Source organism: Homarus americanus, unplaced genomic scaffold, assembly GCF_018991925.1.
Source record: "Homarus americanus isolate GMGI-L3 unplaced genomic scaffold, GMGI_Hamer_2.0 scaffold30535, whole genome shotgun sequence".
NCBI lineage: Eukaryota > Metazoa > Arthropoda > Malacostraca > Decapoda > Nephropidae > Homarus > Homarus americanus.
This window is the reverse complement of record NW_024732440.1, coordinates 3,606,742-3,619,401: the sequence shown is the minus strand read 5'-3', so window position 1 is coordinate 3,619,401 and position 12,660 is coordinate 3,606,742.

Here is a 12,660-nt window from a genome sequence, read left to right as displayed (position 1 = left end):
AGATTTGGGCATTTAGATAGTTAATTTACTGCCATGGATTTTCCCCTAGAGTAATTATTTAGTGTCAGTCTCTCTCTCTCTCTCTCTCTCTCTCTCTCTCTCTCTCTCAATTTTCTCTGACAACCGACCCACTTCTCATACTGCCCACCAACCCACTGTCTGTCAACTATCCAATAACTCTTTGAGGTGGACCAGACCAGAAGGGAGCGTCACCCCTTACCCCACCTTAACTCCTCCCTCTCAATCCATTTCTTTTTTGCTTGCCTTGCAGTCTCTATCCCCTCTTCTATCTCTTTAACTCTCTCCCCTATATCCCTTCTCCTTCTCCTCTTCACGGTATTTCTCCCTTCTCCTTCATCTCCTCTTCGTTATAAGTCCCCCTGTATTCCATATCACTCTTCCCTTCTTCTCTTCCTCTACTCCTCTCACTTTTCTCTCACTTCTCACTTTTTCCCTCAACCCCTATTCTCCATTTCCTGTTTTCTATCCCTCTCCGCTTTCCAGTTTTACTCCTCTCCCTCTTCCTTCTTTTCTCTCGTCTTCCTCACAAAAGTCTCGAGCACATTCTCTCTTCCTGTCTTTCCCTCCCCCTTTCCTTTTTTATCCCCATTCTCTCTCTCTCTCATATCCTTCCAAACGTACACACACTCTCTCTCTTTCTCATTCCTACCTTCTTCTCTTCCTTTTTCATGTCACTTTCCCTTTTTTCCCTCTTTTTCTCTCTATAGACTATCCCTCCCCTACCTCTATTACCCTCCCTCTTCCCCACCCTCCACCTTCCTGATGCCCTCCTCCCCCCTTCTCCTCCCAACTCTTCCCAACTTACAGACTTGTGTTTGGTCCGGGTAAACATTGGCTAGCCAGCGAGCCTCACTCGTCCAGATCCAATCAGGGGAGGTTGGAGCGAGTCTACCTGCCTCACGTGTTTTCTCGTTGCTTGTGGATATAGATCACCTTTCTCCACAACTTTTACTTTCACCCCCAACCCTCCAAAAATATATTTTCTTTAAAACTTTACAGGTGCTTACTGCCAGGGAGATCTAACTAACCTCCCAATAACTGTCTAGTACTCTACAAACCTCTCAAAAGATATTTCCTTAAGACATTAGAGGTGTTTTCTTCTATTAAAGAATTCTTGCTCACCTATCACAGAAATTTCACCTTCTTTTCCAGTTATCTCACAAATCTTTCTCGAATTTTTTTAGGAATCTTTTTGTGCCTTTGTGAGAACTTTTACCTCCCTTTTCAACTCTAATATTTTTTTTTTTAAGTTTTGGGGTACTATACTTTCTATAAGCCTAGACTTCCACATCACCTCAAAACTTTCACCTCCTTTCCCAGACCAAGGATATTCCCCATAATTATGCTTTTTAATCTTCTGCCTTGGAAATATAGATCAACTTTCTAGTGTTCCCTTAATTTCTTATCAATGTTAAAGAGTCCCAACGCAACTCTCTTCTTTAAGGAATCCATCACACGTTATAAGTCCGATTACAAGATACTGAGTGAGTATTTAACTTTTCTACTTGACAATTGGTAGTATTTCTTTTTTTTTATGGTGATTAGCCCACCCGGGCACATCGGGGCCTGGGGAGCTAAAATTTAATAATAATAATAATAATAATAATAATAATAATAATAATAATAATAATAATAATAATAATAATAATAATAATAATAATAATAATAATAATAATAATAATAATAATAATAATAAAAATAATAATAATTCATAGTAAATCAAATTTATAATAAAAAATTTAAATAAGATAATATTAACAATAATAATAATATTAATAATAATAATAATAATGATAACAATAATAATAATAATAATAATAATAATAATAATAATAATAATAATAATAAAGAACCATAAATAAAAAATAAAAATAAAATAAAAAGTGAGAAACAATATATGTATGTTGTGTTGTCAATAGTAAGAGAAACAATTGAGACCCTCAATTGTGTGTAAATGAGGCAGAAAGTCAGATCAGCAACCTGGGACTTGGTCACAACTTTTGTGATGTCATAAGGCAGCAGGGTCTACCATTAGACAACACATTATGCTTCCAATATCTTCCCAGGCGGTAGTACCTCCCTGTTTGATAGCTGCCTACTACCTACTACCTAGTACAATAGATGATGTGTGTGTGTGTGTGTGTGTGTGTGTGTGTGTGTGTGTGTGTGTGTGTGTGTGTGTGTGTGTGTGTGTGTGTGTGTGTGTGTGGTCTCTTTGTAACTAACTACTATGTACAGTACGTGCAGTGTATGTATGTCTTCAGGGTTACACATGTATACTGTTTATGAGGGTATGCTTGTTGCTTATGTATACTTATGCACATTTTCACCATGACAATATGGAATAAAAAGGTAAGAGTTTTACCAGTTTTAAGACACCTGGAGCTAGTTCCATTACCTGGCAATGATGAGTATGTTCCTCTGTCGGTCTGTCTGTTTGTTTACTCTACTGACCAAGTGAACTTAATTTACTTATATTTTCTCAAATTTTCCTAATTATCACAGTACAGTATAGAAAAATCACGTAACTGACCAAAGATTTGTTTACAGCGACTGTGTGGAACAAAAGTCAAGGTCATGAACATTAGTGACCCTATTACTCGGCAAGCATGAACTTCGCATGCTTCCCAGATGGGCGCTGTAAACGCTTCTGCGCTTCACCTTGCACAGGATGTAAGGGGGTGCCCAATAAACTAGCCCACTCGAGGGCAATCTAAAAAACATCTAAATCGATCTATTACTCGAATATCAGAGGTCAGAGGTCAAAGACTATGTGAAATCTGAGTAGTGATGACCGAATATACTATATACATCCAAATCAAAGACAATCGTTTTACAGCATGTTCAGTCAGAGACCAGTCGTTCATTATGCACGTCTAGGTGACGTTGTCTGCCCCGTACTATTAAAACAGCAACGCCAGCCTGAATAGTCAACAGAGCCTGGCGTATGGAAGCTACAACGGCACGAGCAACCATCAGGGTGTGCCCGTTCTTCCCGCAATAATAAATATATAAAAATACCCCAAATTATACCTGTTTTCCCACCTGGTGTATGTAGTGAAGGTTAATGTACTACGTGTGGACATGTCACGAATTACTGGCCAAGCGTGGCAGTGTTATACCTGGCAATTTTGTTCTAATGAATACATTTATACATATACATACACCTGACTAATGCGAATACAGGGTGGTCTGTTATTTTTTACCGGCACCCTGTAATGTAATGTGATACAGCAGTGGGTTACGTTTCTCAACTACTGTACCATCAACTGCTGTAAACGAGGAAAAAATGGAGTTGGTACAAAATATTTCGAGTTATATTACCAGAGTGAAGTTATCTTCCCACGTCACCACAACCACGCCATCATTACCACCACCACGTCATCACCACCACCACGTCACCATCACCACCACGTGACCATCACCACTACCACGTCATCACCACCATGTCACCATTATCATCTATTACCGGACTGATCCACTAAAACGGTTTTTTAAATACAGGTCATAAGAAAGAGCCAGGGTTTCAGTGTTCAGTATTCAGAGTGTCCGGTATTCAGAGTAGTCCGGTATTTAGAGCGAACAGTATTCAGTGTCCAGTATTCAGAGTAGTCCGGTATTCAGAGTGTACAATATTCAGTGTCCAGTATTCAGAGTAGTCCTGTAATCAGAGTGTAAAATATTCAGTCTCCAGTATTCAGAGTAGTCCGGTATTCAGAGTGTACAGTATTCAGTGTCCAGTATTCAGAGCGTCCATTATTCAGAGTGTCCAGTATTTAGAGTGTCCAGTATTCAGAGTGTCCAGTATTCAGAGTAGTCCAGTATTCAGAGTGTACAGTATTCAGAGTGTCCAGTATTCAGAGTAGTCCAGTATTCAGAGTGTACAGTATTCAGAGTGTCCAGTATTCAGAGTAGTCCAGTATTCAGAGTGTACAGTATTCAGAGTGTCCAGTATTCAGAGTAGTCCCAGGGTGTATTCAGAGTGTCCAGTATTCAGAGTAGTCCGGTATTCAGAGTAGTCCAGTATTCGGAGTGTACAGTATTCAGAGTGTCCAGTATTCAGAGTAGTCCGGTATTCAGAGTAGTCCAGTATTCGGAGTGTACAGTATTCAGAGTGTCCAGTATTCAGAGTAGTCCGGTATTCAGAGTGTCCAGTATTCAGAGTAGTCCAGTATTCAGGGTGTACATTATTCAGAGTGTCCAGTATTCAGAGTGTCCAGTATTCAGAGTAGTCCGGTATTCAGAGGTATTTTAATCCATACATGTATCTTTCTCTATTATTAATCAAGTATACTAGTGGAGCCACGAGTCATATACTGTACCTTATCATCTTGAATATTCTCTTTTTATTCACATTTTTACGAGAAGCAACTTGTAATTTTTGATACAATTAGATACATTGAAGCTGAGCGTAAATTAAGCTATACATATAGTATGCTTTAAAGTTATTGTGTCTGAGGCCTGACTACACAGACACACACAGTATGGTGGAGCTGGGAATAATAATATAAATCGTTGAGGGTGAACAGTGTCGTGTTGGCAGCGTCAGTGAAGGCTCAACAATAATACTATAACACTTGGTTGTGTCGAAAATATTTTAGTATATATTTGGAACTTAAAACTACATATGAAAATTCTTCTTTTCTTATTCATTAGTCATTATTTTTGTTATAATGTTTTATAATTGTCAGGTCTGTGTTGTATTAGTTGTTTGCACTACGGCTCTAATGTAAAAAAGGAAATTAAAAATTTTGAATTTCCAACGATAATGAAGATATTGAGATAAAATATCTCAGTTATCGTTCACTTAAATCCTCAGTTGGATCAAGTATTGAATAGTCAGGTGTGTGTGTGTGTGTCCTCGTCAAAGACAGTTAAAAAACATATACATACACAAAAAACAAACAACCAAACAAACAAGCTTCTCACTATAAATAACGCACTTAACACACACACACCTAAACCTTATTCGTGAAGCAGTTTGAGCCGAGGAACAGTGCCCCAGGTTACTGCTGTGAGCGTCCTTCACCCGTAAATACAAACAGAATCCTCTAAAACCGGCCCGACGGAGAATAGAAAAACACAAAATGCGTTTCTCCTCTCCACACGATGTAACTCAGAACCAAATAGTGTAGCCCGCCGACATGCCCTCCCTCCCACCCTCTTTCCTTTCCTCCCTCCCACCTCCTTCCTCAGTAGACATCCTCCCTCCTTAACTCCCCACCACAAACCCTCCGTCCTTCCCTCCCCACCACACGCCCTTCTTTTCCCCACCACATACCCTCCCTCCACCACACATCCCCCTCCTTGAGACCATTTCCTTAAGAAAAAACTGCGGCGGGAATTATCAAGCGGACTCCGGAATTGAAAGTTTCCGTGTGGTGTGAGAGCCAAGGAAAGGTTTAAATTGCTTCACAATACACCTGACAGTGGTCGCAGTTTTGCTACGTTGTTCATTTTCTCTCCTGAAGGTGAAATGATGTAAGGACAATTGTGTATTTTCGTAGCAAGAGACTGTATGTATGTATGTATGTATGTATGTATGTATGTATGTATGTATGTATGTATGTATGTATGCATGTATGTATGTATGTATGTATGTATGTATGTATGCGTGTGAGTGTGTGTGGACATAATTATGTATACAAAGATCAATCCACCTTGACCATATTGAATATGAAATGATGCAAGGGCAGTGTGTGTGTGTGTGTGTGTGTGTGTGTGTGTGTGTGTGTGTGTGTGTGTGTGTGTGTGTGTGTGTGTGTGTGTGCATTTGTATATACCAAGTTTAAATCTGACACTATGAAAATCCATCATCTACCATATGACTTGTCAATACACGTAACAAAAGTAGTGTTCATCCTCCTACATATGTGTTAGCTTGAAGCAGAAACTAAACATTTCTGCATTTTATTTTCTTTCTTTAAGTGATAACGTTACTGCAATATTATGTAATACCCGTTTTAAATAGCAGTATGGAACCTTATTCTGGTGTGTTGCCACGAGGAGACACAACAGGAGTCTTGATGGTGAAGAGGCTGTGTACTGTCAGGGGAAGACTTACGCAAGGTTGTTTCCCTGTTCACCACGAGGCGGCGGTAGCTGAAAGCGAGAGGAAGCGGAAGCAAGCAGTGCTTGCACCGTAACACTAACAAAGTGCTGCCACACTAGACGCATTACACCACCCTGTGTGCGTGCACCCCTTCCCCCCTACACACACACACACCTCTAAGACCAGTGGACGACTACGTGTCAGTTCCCGCTTTGTAGTAATCTGTTATCACCTTCCTTCCTCCCAGCCACGTCCCTCTTTTCCTACCTTCCTTCCTCCCTCCCTCTCTCTCCCCCCCCTCTCCACTTCTCGGTAAATAACAGCAAACTCCTTCCACTAGAACAGTGAATACATATAACGAAGGCTTAATGATTTAACTTATTTTCACTCTAAAGTAAAAAATAAAATGTGGCGAAGAGAAAACAGTTTACCGTGTCATTGATAACAGCTACCAGTACAGTACTTCACCCGCGTACACACTATGGTAAGTAACACAGTTGGTTAATAACATCAGTAGTTTTGTACAAAACATTTATAGCTTTGTACAGGGTCAGTGTTTAGTTTCATAACCTGCCTCACACCCACTGAAGTGTCTTCTGTCGGTGCAGGACTTCCCAGCCGAGACACTTCTTGGCTCTATTAGTTAGCAAAAGTTATTTTTATACTGTGCCACGCGAATCTCTTTTAGGGATTCTTCCACTTCCTGCCGTCTCCTTTAGTGTCTTAACAAGGCAGTGGGGTGAGTGACGGGTGTGCAGGACAAGACAACTCCTTCAAGCACTGATTCCCTGAGCGCAAATGTCTTCAAATATATAATAATTTCTAAGTTTATCGTCATGAACTTGACTCTCAGCCTTCATAGGTCAGTCGCCATTGTTGTCCCAGTCCGAACACTGCAACCACGAGATACCGAAAGACCCCTCACTGATCCTCTCCGACCACGAGACTGAGGATCCCCTCACTGATCCTCTCCAACCACGAGACTCGTCATGAACTTGACTCTCACATAGGTCACATCACTGTTGACATCCCACTGTCCAACCACGAGACATCAAACACTGCAACCACGAGACATCAAAGGAGATCCTCTACCACGAAACTGACCCCTCACTGATCCTCTCCGACCACGAGACATCAAAGGACCCCTCACTGATCCTCTCCAACCACGAGACATCAAAGGACCCCTCACTGATCCTCTCCAACCACGAGACATCAAGGACCCCTCACTGATCCTCTCCAACCACGAGACATCGAAGGACCCCTCACTGATCCTCTCCAACCACGAGACATCAAAGGACCCCTCACTGATCCTCTCCAACCACGAGACATCAAAGGACCCCTCACTGATCCTCTCCAACCACGAGACATCAAAGGACCCCTCACTGATCCTCTCCAACCACGAGACATCAAAGGACCCCTCACTGATCCTCTCCAACCACGAGACATCGAAGGACCCCTCACTGATCCTCTCCAATCACGAGGCATCGAAGGACTTCACACTGATCCTCTCCAATCACGAGGCATCGAAGGACTTCACACTGATCCTCTCCAACCACGAGGCATCAAAGGACCCCTCACTGATCCTCTCCTCAGGCTTATCTGTTTTGCTTGCATTAATTTGGTAATTATCGATGATCCTGTCGGGGTAGATGTAGGCAGGCTGACAAGAATAATGCCTGTTTGTTTTCTAAATTTTTCTACACATCCAACCGATACACCACTTCAGTCCACGTGTTGGCCAACATGTTCTTCGCCACTCTTCTGATGTAAATTCCACACTGGAGTTTGATTGTGCTTAACTCTGGCAGATGGGCTGGAAGTGATGGGTCCGTCTCCTGGCCCAACAGTCTCCCGACATTACGCCCTCAGACTTCTTCTTGTTGGTGTATGTCAGGGATTGTGTTTTCCAGACCCCAGCTGCTGACATTGAAGCACTGAACAACATATAAAACTAGATTTGTTAAGCATCAAAATCCACAAAGTTGTATTATTCTTTCTCGTTTAGTTTTGTTGTAATAACATTTTAAAATCGGAACAGGACTTTGTGGACATCATGTATAGTGTACAAAATGATGAAAACAGGAACGGAAAACAGAAGGAGAAAAAAATTCTTACAGGCTGACACAAAAACTAAGGCAGAGGTGGAGACTGGACAAAAACAAAGCCAGCCAACACGAGATCACTTCACTTCGACGCTGAGCTGAACCTGAGCATAATATCGCACGACAGATGTGTAAACCATTAGACTGTATAGGGGTTTATTGCGAAGGAGATACACGGACAAGCACACAGGCAAACAGACAAATAACACAGACGCACGTACAGACACACAGACACATACATACAGACCACACAGACACACACACACACACACACACACACACACACACACACACACACACGTACAGACCACAAATACATACATACAGACCACACAGATAAACATACAGACCACAGACACACATACAGATCACAAAGACACATATACACACACCAAACACTCATGCAGACCACACAGACATACATACAGATCAAAAACGCATACATACAAACCATAAAGATACACATACAGACCACAGATACACAAACACACACAGAGAGAGAGAGAGAGAGAGAGAGAGAGAGAGAGAGAGAGAGAGAGAGAGAGAGAGAGAGAGAGAGAGACCTCCATTCTGAGATAATGAAATACAAGATCAGTCAACTAGTTATTCTGTCAGCTGGGTATGTAACCATGGCAACTTCTCCCTGCTTATGTAGACTGACTCACTCACTCACTGACTCCACACTCACTGACTCACTCCCTCAGACTAATTTAATATTTGACTGACTGACTAACTAACTGACTGACCTAAATAACAAAAAAAAAAGTGAAAACAGAAAATAAAAAGTCGCAAGTAACATATGTTGATGAACAGGTGTAAAGGAGACCCTATGGTGCTGGCTTAATTAATATTATGATGATAATTATAAGTATAGGTGAGGCTTCATTACCTGGCTACCTGGTGTCAATACGGTGTTAGGTAGTGGTGGTAGTAGTGGTGGTAGACATTGGTGGTGGTGGTGGTAAATGTAGCGATAGTAGCTTGTTGTAGAGGTAGATGGTGTTATTAATAAATAGTGGTGGTAGTAGATGGATAAATAGTGGTGGTAGTTGATGGTAGGAGTGATAGATTGTGGTGGAGGTAGATGGTGTTATTAATAAATAGTGGTGGTAGTAGATGGATAAATAGTGGTGGTAGTAGATGGTGGGAGTGATAGATTGTGGTGGAGGTAGATGCGGTAATGGTAGATGGTGATTATAGGTAAATAGGTGGTTGATGTTTGGCAGATGGTGGTGATGGTAGATGTGATATAGGTATATGATAGTGGAGATAGATAATAGTGGTAGGTACTGGTTGTGGAAGATGGTGGTAGGTAAGATGGTGGTAGATGCCTTCGTTGTCGACGGAAACAGTAGTTTTTTTTAGTTTTTTTATTCGTCTTTTTGTTGGAACACTTCACCCAGTTCTTATGGTACTGCTGACCACATGTGCTGTTATTGTTTGTTGTTGTTGTTGTTGTTGTTGTTGTTGTTGTTGTTGTGCCTTTTGCTGTTGTTGATGTGTTTTTGCTGTTCTGTTGTTGCTTTTTTCTGCTGTTGGTGTGCTTTTTGCTGTTGTTGTTGTTGTTGTTGTTACTGTTCTTTTTGCTGTTGTTGTTATTCTTGTGCTTTTTGTTGCTGTTGCTGTTCTTGTTTTTGTTGCTGTTCTTGTTTTTGTTATAATAGTGGTAGGTACTGGTTGTGGAAGATGGTGGTAGGTAAGATGGTGGTAGATGCCTTCGTTGTCGACGGAAACAGTAGTTTTTTTTAGTTTTTTTATTCGTCTTTTTGTTGGAACACTTCACCCAGTTCTTATGGTACTGCTGACCACATGTGCTGTTATTGTTTGTTGTTGTTGTTGTTGTTGTTGTTGTTGTTGTTGTTGTGCCTTTTGCTGTTGTTGATGTGTTTTTGCTGTTCTGTTGTTGCTTTTTTCTGCTGTTGGTGTGCTTTTTGCTGTTGTTGTTGTTGTTGTTGTTACTGTTCTTTTTGCTGTTGTTGTTATTCTTGTGCTTTTTGTTGCTGTTGCTGTTCTTGTTTTTGTTGCTGTTCTTGTTTTTGTTACTGTTCTTTTTGTTGTTGTTACTGTTCTTTTTACTGTTGTTGTTGTTCTTCTTTTTGCTGTTGTTATCGTTCTTTTTGTTGTTACTGTTCTTTTTTGTTGTTATTACTGTTCTTTTTACTGTTGTTGTTGTTGTTGTTGTTCTTTTTAGTGTTGTTACTGTTCTTTTTGCTGTTATTACTGTTCTTTTTTGTTGTTGTTTCTGTTCATTTTGCTGTTGTTACTGTTCTTTTTGCTGTTGTTACTGTTCTTGTTTTTGTTACTGTTCTTTTTGCTGTTGTTACTGTTCTTTTTTGTTGTTGTTTCTGTTCTTTTTGTTGTTGTTTCTGTGAACTTTTCTGTTGTCGATGTATTCATGATTTGTTCCTTTTTTTTCCGTCGGTTTAACGTTCTCGTGTTTCTCACATATTTCAAAAAAGAAAAACTGAAAGAGAAATCGATAAAAGACAGACAAAATACGATAGACACAGAAACCAAATGAAGAAGAGAAAGAGTAAGAGGAAGACGAAGAAGAGAAAGGATGAGAGTAGGAGACAAGTGAATTAAAGTGTTTTTCTTTTTCATTAGGGCGAAAAATGACTTCTCAATTAAACTCTGGATAGACAACAAGATTACATAATTGTCACACTATTATACTAAGTCGGTCATAAATGTACAAAAAAATAGAGTTTTACCTACGGATTAGCTCAAGTGTAATTAGCTTACTTAAGTGCCTTAATGGCGGGGAAAATACAGTTAGCTTCCCGTACCGAAAACAAATCTGTGCTAATTGTTGGGAATTACATTTGGCAATATTACAAAAAAGAAAATGAAAGTTGTAGCGAGGTGAGTATTAGTTTAGATGAGGTGTTTAGAGAGTGGCAGGGGGCGTGTTAGATACCTGCCGTGTGTGTGTGTGTGTGTGTGTGTGTGTGTGTGTGTGTGTGTGTGTGTGTGTGTAACAGATATGAACTTAAAAACATAATATACTTTCCATACGACATTTAAAACAATCAGTTTCTTTCGCTGTCTTAGTATTCCTCTCATATTTCACCCTTCCCTACCTTCCAACCTTACCTTTTCCCTTTTTTCTCTTCCACCCTTTCCGTTTCCCTCCTTCCATATATCCAAAAATAACCCCCAAAAAAAAAAAAAAATAAAAAAATAAAAAAATAAAAATAAATAAATAAATATATAAAAATAAATAAATAAATAAATAAAATAAAATAAAAATCGAGTCATTGGTAAGTGGTTAGCGAGATACACCTTCCGTCCCCAACGACTGAAACCAACAGCAGTTACATCCATGGAGCCTAACCTGCTGTACACTGATCAATCTTTAATCTTTATGGAAATATGTTTTTAGCTAATAGGCCGGGCTGTTTGTTGTGTGTGTGTGCTTGTTCGGGTGTATTTATTGTGTGGATATTTTTGTTGTGGATGTTTGTTGTGGCTATTTTTGTGTGGGTTTGTTGTTACCAAATGTGTGGTCACATCTTCCGGTTAGTCACTTCCAGATGTTTCTCTCATTGAGTCTCTTTACCTCATCTTATAGGTTGCTTATACATACATCTGTGTTAGCGTTATCTCTCTCTCTCTCTCTCTCTCTCTCTCTCTCTCTCTCTCTCTCTCTCTCTCTGCATCGTTCACCTCCCTTTTCTCCCATTTCCCCTTCTTTCTTCCTCTCGCAGCTCACGTCCTCAGCGGGGTCAGTCAGCTGGCTCTTATACTTCTACCCAAAAAGATAGCCAGTGGAGGCAATAATAAGGCGAAATTTTATCTAAGTAACTTCTATGAGCGAGAAATTATGCGATGAAATGGAAAGCCAGGCGCAGCTTCAACAGCACAGGAATTAAAAATATAAACAGGTATAAATAGGTTTTATGTATATAGGGTGTTGACGTGTGGTCCTCAGCCTCGGATGAAAGAACACAGCACAACCAAGAATAAATCTGTTGTTTTCTGTCTGTGTAAGTCTGCTGTCTTCTCCCGCCGCCAGACTTCTCTTCTTTATATAAAAATCTAAAGGTCAAAGAGATTCGACTGAGAACTAAAGGTTGTGGGTCTCCACCAGCTCCCCGGAGTCCAGGTGAGTGCTGGAGGGCAGGCCGCTTACACCGCTGGACAGCCTTGGTAACACATTGAAACACAATGTTTTCTTTCTCATCCGCCCTTGTTCATTCCAATTAAGTTATATATATATATATATATATATATATATATATATATATATATATATATATATATATATATATATATATATATATATATATATATATATATATATAAACTTTTCAGATGTAAGCTACTTAAGGGATGAAATAAAGCAGCGACATTTTATTTCAATTATTCAGGGAAAACGAGGGACCAAAACTCACAGCGTTACATTTAACAATAATCATGACTGTTCGGTATACATTCAACATCATCTTTTATTTCTCATTCATCAACTGCTTAAACAATCTC